This window comes from Tiliqua scincoides, chromosome 4 (assembly GCF_035046505.1).
Source record: "Tiliqua scincoides isolate rTilSci1 chromosome 4, rTilSci1.hap2, whole genome shotgun sequence".
Classification (NCBI taxonomy): domain Eukaryota; kingdom Metazoa; phylum Chordata; class Lepidosauria; order Squamata; family Scincidae; genus Tiliqua; species Tiliqua scincoides.
The window spans coordinates 15002656-15012921 of NC_089824.1; the positions used below are offsets into that span (position 1 = coordinate 15002656).

General features: G+C 44.5%; 1 pseudogene; it reads left to right on the forward strand.

Annotated features, from left to right (window-relative positions):
* The first annotated feature begins 201 nt into the window (after positions 1–201).
* On the forward strand, positions 202–318 carry LOC136649894 (5S ribosomal RNA; annotated as a pseudogene).
* Positions 319–10266: the final 9948 nt, after the last annotated feature.

Here is a 10266-nt window from a genome sequence, read left to right on the forward strand (position 1 = left end):
TGGTAGTGGCTTTCATTTACCACATTTGTTGTTTTACCATAAAGTGCCTCTGCTTTCCCATGGGCCTCAGTGACTGGCCTCTCCTTCATCAGAAGCTCCAGCATGAGTTCACCTTAGTTTCAATTATGTAATGGAATTGGTTGGGTTCCTGGATTCCAAGCACTCATTGCCCTTGAGTTGCCCTTGACGCATTGCCCTTGACGCAGCAACTGTTACCCTGCACATGCCCGATCTCGTCTGATCTCGGAAGCTAAGCAGGGTCAGGCCTGGCTAGTACTTGGATGGGAGACCGCCTGGGAATACTGGGTGCTGTAGGCTTATACCATAGTCTTTCGAGACTGAAGGTTGCCAGCCATTGCCCTTGAGGTTGCCTGGGCCCTTTTTCCATGACAAGTAGTTCCTGAAGAGTGGGGAAAACACATTACCCAACTTGTAGCTTAGCTCTTGGGGGGGGGGGGGGAGAGATGAGGCAGTAGTGTATCTAGGGTGTGGCAAGTGGAGACATCTGCCCTGGGCACCACTTGAAGGGGAGTGGCGGGCACAGACTTACATATTCTACCAATGGTGCGTTCCCACATCACAGTTAATGGTGCATTTCTGCACCAGTTTCAGGGGAGTTCCAAAAAGGCAGGAAGGAGCTTCCAGGACTGGCCATTGCTGCACAGCACTGCAGCAGGCCCACCACATGTACAGAACACTAGTTTTCATTTTTTCTTTCTTTTAGGTGCTTAGCACCCGCAGAGTTTTGCATGAATTCACTTGGTGGGACAGGGCTGGCTTCTTCCCCATCTCCCCTTCTCTGTGTAGCCTGCTGAATAAATTCACTTGGTGGGATGAACAGGGCTGGCTTCCCACCCTATGATCTCCCCTTCTTTGTTTGGACAGGGGCACATTTTCAGTGCTTGCCATGGGTACCATTTTCTCTCATAAGAACATAAGAACAGCCCCACAGCCATAGACCCATCTAGTCCAGCTTCCTGTATCTGACAGCGGCCCACCAAATGCCCCAAGGAGCACACCAGATAACGAGACCTGCATCCTGGTGCCCTCCTTGCATCTGGCATTCTGACATAACCCATTTCTAAAATCAGGAGGTTGCACATACACATCATGGCTTATACCCTGTAATGGATTTTTCCTCCAGAAACTTGTCCAATCCCCTTTTAAAGGTGTCCAGGCTAGGACGATACACTACTCGATATACTACTGTGTTGAGACATTGCTTTCACCATGGGAATTACCTTCAGATCACCTTGTGAGTCAGAGCTGTCACATTGTGAGTTCTCCACCTGTGAATCACATCAATGGGCTTGCTGTGGGAGCCAGGAAACTCAAGACATGATGGTCTTGACTCATTTGGTGAGTTGCACAAAACCGCCTGGCTGAGGAGGGAGTGAGGAGCTTGCAACAGGATGCCAACCTCTGTCATAAGTGTAACATCTGGGTCAGCTTTAGTATTTTGAATTTGAACACTAGCATTAAGAAAAAAAAAAAACATTTTAGGGTCATTGAATCTCCCTGGCTTTTTAAAGGGAGACACTGTTTGGCACCCTTTCTTCTTTTTGTCCTGCCAATGACTGTTACAGCTTCCATGCCCTTTCCTTTCGTTTGCTAAAGGCGAGTTTGATTTCAAGTCTGATTGAACACAAAAAGTACTTTTTCGTATGTCTTTGGGGAATTATGCAGGCAAATTAAAGCCATCTTAGGAGGTAAAATTATTGTTTTCCTTCAGTTTTTATCTCAGACAAAAGCCTCCAAATCCTGAAATCCTTTTCAGCTTTTACTTCCAATGGCAGTCTCACACTTCTAAGAGTGCCAGGGTGGCGTAGTGGTTTGGGAGGTGGACTTAGACCTGAAAGACCAAGGTTCAAATCCTCCTCAGCCATGAAACTTCCTGGGTGACCTTGGGCCAGTCACTTTCTCTCAACCTCACCTACCTCACAGGGTTGTTGTAAGGACAAAAGGAGGGGAGCAGCTGTGTATACCGTCCTGAGCTCTTTGGAGGAAGGGTGGTATAAAAATGTGAAAAGTAAATAAATAAATTTTGATGGGTGCCAACTCCCGATATCCTTGCTTTACTGTTTTGGGTTATTTAGTGAGGATAAGGTCCTGTTCAGCAACTTTTTTTTTTAAACAGGGATCCTAATGAAGAAATGCTAAAGGCCAGCAACATTCAGGGATAGCACGGTGAAATGCCCAATGGAAATATTTCCTGCATGAAGGAAATCTGGAAGAGTATTACTGAAACACTTCTCACTAGCCTTTTTTGCAGATGTGCAGCATATAGACTCAGTGTGTGGCATAGGGAACACTGCCCTGCTTGCAGCTTCCATGTGTTGACTGGCTCTGTGCATGCAGAAACAAGCTGTACGTACACAGCTGCACGGCACACAGAACCAATCAATATGTGAGGGTTGGGGCTGGAGCAACAGGTTTCATCCTGCTCTCCTCTTTACGCACTGAATGTAGGTAGGTTTTGTATGCCTGAAAAGGCATTCTGTGTGCAGGGAGTTACACGTACACACACATGCACAGAGAGAGAGAGAGAGAGAGAGAGAGAGAGAGAGAGAGAGCGAGCATGTGGATCTCTGTGGGTGAGGTGGGCTGGAGCATGGTAAAGAAAAAAATGGCAATAAAAAATGCCATTTCAGTATTTTTCCTGGAGGAACCAAAATGTGTACCTAAGACTAGCCATGCAATTAAGCTGTAGCCTGAACAGGAGGATCCCTGTTTACATCAGATTTTTCCAAATTGTTTTAATGTAAAGGACCTCCCTCCTCCTCTTTTTGGCCTAAGTTATGTTCAAAGACAATTCCAGAATGCCAAACAGATGGCTTGCCTGCTGCAAGATCATATAGAGGGCTGGGAGGCCCAATTAAGTTGGGCGGCTATAATGTAGGTGGCGATGCCAAAGAAACGTTGAGCAGGCTTGTCAGCCTTGATTGTGTGAAAAGGGGCAAAAGGAGAAAAGAAAGAGATAGATTGCCCATGTTAAACAAACATGTTGCTTGTTATTTACTATTCTGTAACTCGCCGTGGTCTTCTGTGTTAACCCAGCTGGTTGGTGGCATTTATAAGTAAAGGATGGAATCCCAAGGCAGTACAGGACCGACTTTAAGCCAATTGGACCAATTGTTCTCAGTTGGGCCCTGCACCTAAGGGGCCCTGCGTTCGGGTAATCTAGTCTTGTCAAATGCACAGAACAACCCATTGTAATTTATTAATGTAGAGTGCTTTTAGAAAGCCAGAAACGATAACTTGTTCCCAACAATGCTGTTCACCTACACTTTGAATTAATAAAATTAATATTTTTACTAACTCATTTTACAGTCACTAAAACAAGTGTTTTTGTAACTATTTACATTTCAAAGGTAATCCACACATTTTGTTTATTTGTAGACTTAGGGCGCAATCCTAACCCCTGACATAAGCACTGACATAAGGGCAATGCAGCTCTGAGGTAAGGGAACAAACATTCCCTTACTCTGCAGAGGCTCCGTGAGTGACACCCAACTGCAGGATGCAGCACATGTCCCATTGGCACCGCTATGCCAGTGCTAGAAAGCACTGACGGAAGGGGTTAGGATTGCGCCCTAAGATATATGCAATTTTATATTAAACTGTGCTTAGATCCTCACATGCACTTTTTAAGCACACATTTGATTGCTTTGTATTCTACCACAGAGATATAAAGTCTATAATAAATTTTATTTATATATGTAAGATTCTACAGACCTTGACTGTGAACCTAGGGCCCTGCAAAAAGATGTTTCCAGTTGGTTCTTGCAGCTCCTAAAGGCAGCCCTGGGGCAGTAATCCTTTGCAACTACTCAAAATGATAGGAAAGAGGGGCTTTATCTCCTATACCTGAAATACATCTGTTCGATGAATAAGGTGGGTGACAGGACATGTGGAGTATGTAAGAATTCAAATTGTCCAGTCTCCGCAGAGCTCAAAGTACTGATTCATACAGAGATACAATGGGCTAGTCAGTCAAACACCTAAGCAATGGTTAAAGGAACATGAATGAGCCTGTCTCCCTATGGATGTGCATGTCCCCATCCCCTTTCCTTCTTCAATCAGTTGAACAGGAGCCTGGGAGCTTTAGTGTGCTTTAGAACAAACCACAGTTCTGTGTTACATCTGAACTTGGGTAACTGTAGTTTGTTAATAACCTAGGTTTAGGATTTTGTTCTTAGTAAGGAGGACACAGCAGGCAATTCTTACAGTGCAAGCCTACGCATTCAGAAGTAAGTCCCATTTAATTCAATAGGACTTCCAGGAAAGTAAGTCCCATTGAAGTAAGAAGTCCCATTGAATTCATGGGACTTCCAGGTAAGCATGTATAAGATTTTAGCCAGAGGCCCAGACCATATGCACTATATGTGTGGGAAATGATATCAGTGAGTCACATCTATTAGTATGAACCTATGTGGAATTTGCAACCACACATTCATTTCAATCCAAGAGTTTAACTGTGGAAAAAGATGCACTTGTCCCTCCCCCAGTGCTGCCAATAATCCTTTCACAGTCTTCCTGTGTCTGCACATAACTCAATAGCACTTCCCCTTCCCCTGAAGATTTGCCTTTCTGAGAAAACAAGGAGAGCTCTGGCAAAGAATGGCCAACCCCAGGAGACAGTTTAGCCCACCATCCCACTTCCTCTGGGGACTCAAAACACATGGATATCAAACAACCATGTGAATTTCTAATCATACATCCAAAGTCCATGTGAAATTTTCTAAATTCATGGATTAAGAAGTGGAAAAAGTCTGGCTTATTCAGTGGAGAAAAAAAGCGAATGGATAAAGAAACCCATGTAGATTTTGGATCCAAACATGCACTACATCCATGGGAAATGCGGATTTTCGTGTGGGTGTTTTCAGGCGGGCATAATTGTTCTGGGTCTCTGCCATTTAAAAAGTTTATTCTTAAATTCTTACAACTTTTGTTTCATTTCTCTTTCCTCCATTCTGATTTTCCTCCCTCCCCTGTCCCCCTTCTCTTTTTACCAGGCCTCTCCAAGGACAAATTTTGAAAAGGGTCTATTGCTATAAACAGCGACTTTAAACCAGTGTGCCAGTGTGCCAATTCCCAGTGTGGGAATTGGACTATAACTCTAATAGCTTTTATACTTTACTTGGCATGAAACCTCCCCAAGTACTCCATGGACAGACTCTGCCTGCTTTGGTGGATGGTTTACAACATCCTTTAATCTACAACATTTGCTGTTTGACAGTGTCTGAACCAGTCCAGTGGCACTCAGAGTCACTGAATGATCCTGTGATCCAATCTTGCCACGGGCAGAGACGTGGCAGAATTACGCAGAGCAGAAGCTGATGGGAAGGAGGCACCACCAGGGCAGTGGATTCTGTGGCTCTGTGTTAGATATTCTCCTCTGTGGCGGTAGCTTTGGGCTCACAGAAGCCTTTAATTAATTTCTCACTGCACACAAGGGTGTGGGAATTACTCATCTCAGCTAACATTTTGTCCTGGATCTAAAGAGCAACATTAGTCATGATCTTGTCTGATCTTGGAAGCTAAGCAGGGTCAGGCCTGGTTAGTACTTGGATGGGAGACCGCCTGGGAATACCGGGTGCTGTAGGCTTATACCATAGTCTTTTGAGACTGAAGGTTGCCAACCAACCAGTCAAGCCCAAGACATTGTGCATTCTCAGTGTAGGATAAGCAGACCCTCATGCACACATGGTGCCATATCACAAACTACTTTTCAAACACAGGTTGTCATGTACAGTGAGAGAGGGAAAGGGAAATGCTGTTTGATAAAAAGTAGCCTGAGGGTAATTTGTGTGTATGGCATTTGTCGTGTAGTTCTTTGGATCCTGGCCTCTATCTCCTAGTGTGGCTAACTAGGTGCCCTGGGAAGTTCACATGCAAAGCATGTCCCTAGCACTTGGTACTGAAAAGCAGATTCGTTATGAATATGGAGGCTCACTTTAGCAGCCCAAGAGAAACAGCCACTGCTAATTTTCTTATCCATGACAGCTCTAGACATTATGCCCTGCTTGGAAAGTGTCCCAGCAGAATCTGTTGGTCATGTTGGGAGACAAAAATGTAGAGAAAAAAACTTCGCTCTTCACAGACTCAGGAAAAAGCCGAGTTGAAAGTAATGGGTCACATTCTTCTTCTGAGAAATTAAGGGTGCTATAAATAGTTCTTCCTAACCCCCATTTTATTCTCACAACGGCCCTGGGAGTTGGGAGAGGCTGAGAGAGAGAGAGAGCAACTGGCCCAAGACAAGCTTCATGACTGAGTAGGGATTTGAGTCCAGGTCTCTTGTTATAGTGTCGTTTTGCTTGCCTTTCTTTGCAGGCCATCCATGTATGTGTGTGTGTGGGGTGGTGGGGTGGGCACTAGCTGTGCTTCCATATTGCCCTGAGAACTGCCCCATAATCTGCCACCTGAAATGATCCACTTCACCCCACTTCATGAGCCAGAAACTGCTCTGGCTCCCAAAAGCTTATTTATTCCATTGTAAATTTGTTGGTCCCTAAAATGCCACAGGACTCTTTTTGGGTTTCGGATGCAATTGTTTGAAAAAGCCACCCCTCTGGAATCCAAAGGCTGTGGGGATCTCCCCTCCCCCCATGATAATCATTTTTGGCATGTAAGAAGAACACAGCTCTTAAAAGAATGTGAGAAATTCTCTGGGCATGATGATTACTGGCTGTGGGCAATTTGATGATGGGTTGTGAAATCCAGACCAAGTACTCATTACTAGGAAAAGGGTTTTCTTCAGCTGGTGACATCTTGGAAGCCATACATTTAATATTTCATTCCCATTTTTTGCAGGGGGTCGTGGTCACGGTATTGAGTTCTTTGAAATGTGTTGATTCTTTGAAAAGCTCTGGCACACACAGCACTTGCCACAATCATCCTCTCTATCTTCCCATTCCTTTTTTTAGCTATGACAAAATGCTGGCAGTACTAACTATACAAACTATTCTGACCACCATTTTATGGGGGAACATGAGATTTGTAGACAGAGTGGAGTCCCGGCTTTGCATTGATAGCCAAAAACTCCAAGAAGAGACTGAGATGAACATGGACAAAAGAGAAGCTTGCTTCTTGCTAGGGTTTTTATTTTTAATTTTTTTTGCAGTTTTATTTGTTAAATGTATTAGTATTTATAGTTATATTAAATATATAAAATATTTATATATTCTTTATATAAAAATATATAGTCAGCAGCATCAAGAGAAAAGCAAACACAAACCCCATTAAAATATAATTCACTAAGGGCGCAGTCCTAACCAACTTTCCAGCACTGACATAAGGGGAATCCAACTTTGAGGTAAGAGAACAAACATTGCCTTACTTTGAGGAGGCCTCCATGACTGCCCCCAACTGCAGGATGCAGCACATGCCCCACTGGCACAGCTATGCAAGTTCTGGAAAGTTGGTTAGGATTGCACCCCAACTCTATTTAGCCACAGAAAAATGTTAACTTCTTCCATTGGCCTTCCTCGTGCTCAAAACTGTAAGTAGGTGAGTTAAGTATCTGACAACGCATTGGTTAAGATCACACTTTCTTCATGCTGGATCCAATTAAATACACCAGTAAGCCTGATTCTAGTTTCATTGCAAAACATCAAACAGCCCCTTCAAATGCATGTGCCCTGCCAATTAGGTCCTCATACTGCAGTGGCAAAACTGGATAAAGACACTAGGCTTCCATCAGAATATAATCAATGTAACATCAATACAAGGCCCACTGCAGATGTGAACACAGCTGAACGTGATTTAGGGCATAATCCTAACCAGGTCTACTCAGAAGCTTCTACACAGCTCCTACACAGCATAGCTTCTACACCCTCAAATATTCACCCACTCAAGAGGATTACGTAGAATCTCCAACATTGTCACCCATTGCTCCTTTCTTTGCTTCTCTCCACAGCTATTTTGACCAGAAGATGACCTCCATCAGCCTTCCATAGGGTTTGCCTTATTGAAATAAGAACATAAGAACATAAGAACAGCCCCACTGGATCAGGCCATAGGCCCATCTAGTCCAGCTTCCTGTATCTCACAGCGGCCCACCAAATGCCCCAGGGAGCACACCAGATAACAAGAGACCTCGTCCTGGTGCTCTCCCCTACATCTGGCATTCTGACTTAACCCATTCCTAAAATCAGGAGGTTGCGCATACACATCATGGCTTGTACCCCATAATGGATTTTTCCTCCAGAAACTCGTCCAATCCACTTTTAAAGGCGTCTAGGCTAGACGCCAGCACCACATCCTGTGGCAAGGAGTTCCACAGACTGACCACGCGCTGAGTAAAGAAATATTTTCTTTTGTCTGTCCTAACCCGCCCAACACTCAATTTTAGTGGATGTCCCCTGGTTCTGGTATTATGTGAGAGTGTAAAGAGCATCTCCCTATCCACTCTGTCCATCCCCTGCATAATTTTGTATGTCTCAATCATGTCCCCCCTCAAGCGTCTCTTTTCTAGGCTGAAGAGGCCCAAACGCCGTAGCCTTTCCTCATAAGGAAGGTGCCCCAGCCCCGTAATCAGCTTAGTCGCTCTCTTTTGCACCTTCTCCATTTCCACTATGTCTTTTTTGAGATGCGGCGACCAGAACTGGACACAATACTCCAGGTGTGGCCTTACCATCGATTTGTACAACGGCATTATAATATTAGCCGTTTTGTTCTCAATACCCTTCCTAATGATCCCAAGCATAAAATTGGCCTTCTTCACTGCCGCCGCACATTGGGTCGACACTTTCATCGACCTGTCCACCACCACCCCAAGATCTCTCTCCTGATCTGTCACAGACAGCTCAGAACCCATCAGCCTATATCTAAAGTTTTGATTTTTTACCCCAATGTGCATGACTTTACACTTATCGACATTGAAGCGCATCTGCCATTTTGCTGCCCATTCTGCCAGTCTGGAGAGATCCTTCTGGAGCTCCTCACAATCACTTCTGGTCTTTACCACTCGGAAAAGTTTGGTGTCGTCTGCAAACTTAGCCACTTCACTGCTCAATCCTGTCTCCAGGTCATTTATGAAGAGGTTGAAAAGCACCGGTCCCAGGACAGATCCTTGGGGCACACCGCTTTTCACCTCTCTCCATTGTGAAAATTGCCCATTGACACCCACTCTCTGCTTCCTGGCCTCCAACCAGTTCTCAATCCACGAGAGGACCTGTCCTCTAATTCCCTGACTGTGGAGTTTTTTCAGTAGCCTTTGGTGAGGGACCGTGTCAAATGCCTTCTGAAAGTCCAGATATATAATGTCCACGGGTTCTCCCGCATCCACATGCCTGTTGACCTTTTCAAAGAATTCTATAAGGTTTGTGAGGCAAGACTTACCCTTACAGAAGCCATGCTGACTCTCCCTCAGCAAGGCCTGTTCGTCTATGTGTTTTGAGATCCTATCTTTGATGAGGCATTCCACCATCTTACCCGGTATGGATGTTAGGCTGACTGGCCTATAGTTTCCCGGGTCCCCCCTCTTTCCCTTTTTAAAAATAGGCGTGACATTTGCTATCCTCCAATCTTCTGGTACCGTGGCCGTTTTGAGGGACAAGTTGCATACCTTAGTCAAGAGATCTGCAACTTCATTCTTCAATTCCTTAATAACCCTTGGGTGTATGCCATCAGGGCCCGGTGACTTATTGATCTTTAATTTATCAATGAGGTCTGAAACATCTTCTCTTTTAACCTCTATCTGACTTAACTCCTCGGTCAGGAGGGGCCGTTCGGGCAGCGGTATCTGCCCGAGGTCTTCTGCCGTGAAGACAGATGCAAAGAACTCATTTAATTTCTCTGCCATCTCTAAGTCTCCTTTTATCTCCCCTTTCCCTCCCTCACCATCCAGAGGGCCAACCGCTTCTCTGGCGGGTTTCCTGCTTCTAACATATTTGAAGAAGCTTTTATTATTCCCCTTAATGTTGCTGGCCATGCGTTCCTCATAGTCTCGCTTGGCCTCCCCTATCACCTTCTTACATTTCTTTTGCCACAGTTTATGTTCCTTTTTATTCTCTTCATTAGGGCAAGACTTCCATTGGCAATCTCTCTTGGCAACATGTCCCTATAGCAGTGTTACTCAAACTATGGCTTGGGACCCACGAGGTGGGTTGCGAGTCAATTACAGGTGAGTCCCCATTTATTTGAATTTTTAAAAAAATATATTAGACTTGATGCTCCCATAGTATGTGACTGCACTGGGAAAATGTTATAGATGGGTATTTTACTCTGTATATGCTTTTAACAATGACAGTAAATGGGACTTAA